This window comes from Antrostomus carolinensis, unplaced genomic scaffold (assembly GCF_000700745.2).
Source record: "Antrostomus carolinensis isolate BGI_N321 unplaced genomic scaffold, ASM70074v2 scaffold22509, whole genome shotgun sequence".
Lineage (NCBI taxonomy): Eukaryota > Metazoa > Chordata > Aves > Caprimulgiformes > Caprimulgidae > Antrostomus > Antrostomus carolinensis.
In genome coordinates this window covers 2,250-3,137 of record NW_010338187.1, presented here as the reverse complement: position 1 = coordinate 3,137, position 888 = coordinate 2,250, and positions in this window count along the sequence as shown.

Here is an 888-nt window from a genome sequence, read left to right as displayed (position 1 = left end):
TTTCAGCTTAAACCCATTTCCCCTTGTTCTGTCACTAACTGCCCTTATGAAAAGTCCCTTCCCAGCTTTCTTGTAGGCCCCTTCAGATACTGAGAGGCTGCTATAAGATCTCCCTGGAGCCTTCTCTTCTCCAGGCTGAACAGCCCCAACTCTCTCAGCCTGTCCACATAGGAGAGGTGCTCCAGCCCTCGGATCATCCTGGTGGCCCTTCTCTGGACTCGTTCTAACTGGTCCATGTCTTGAGTGAAACGCAGTGCGTGTGGCCCCCACGATGGTGAGTGCTGTCAGGAAGCTGGCAGTCACCTCCTGTCTGTTCAGTGCCACTATTCCCTGCTCTTAGTCTTTCTCTTCCCAGCGTTTTCCTCGCCAGGTGACTCCATTTGAAGCAAGGATGCAAGAAACCTGGGGGATTTGTGTAATCGCCCCAATCCAGCGGCAGCCTGGGTGGCTGGGCCTGCTTTGGGAATTCATAGGCAGGCCCCAGTGATATCACAGTACCCCAGTGGTGTAGCCGCTGCGTGAACCCCACGGGCCTTCTCCTCTCTGCGCTACATCAAAACTTAGCAGGCTGGAGGGGTGGCTGTCCTGGCCGTGCTGAGCCACCCACAACTGCTGCACAAGGAGGTACGTGGTCAGCTCGGAGGGGTCTGTCTTTGTTCTTGCGTGTTTCGGAGTTGCAGCTGGGAAATCTCATCACACTTTTGCGTGGATGACCATAGCGCCAACGGTTTGCTTAAAAACTGAAAACTGATGCAGCGTTTGCTGGAGGGGCTGGGGTGTCTGCAGCTACACCAGCTCCCGGTGTAGGAGAGGGAATGACTGTTTATTTACAGAAATCTGCTGCTTCCTGACAGCCACCTCCCCAGAGCAAATGACAACAGAGTTCGT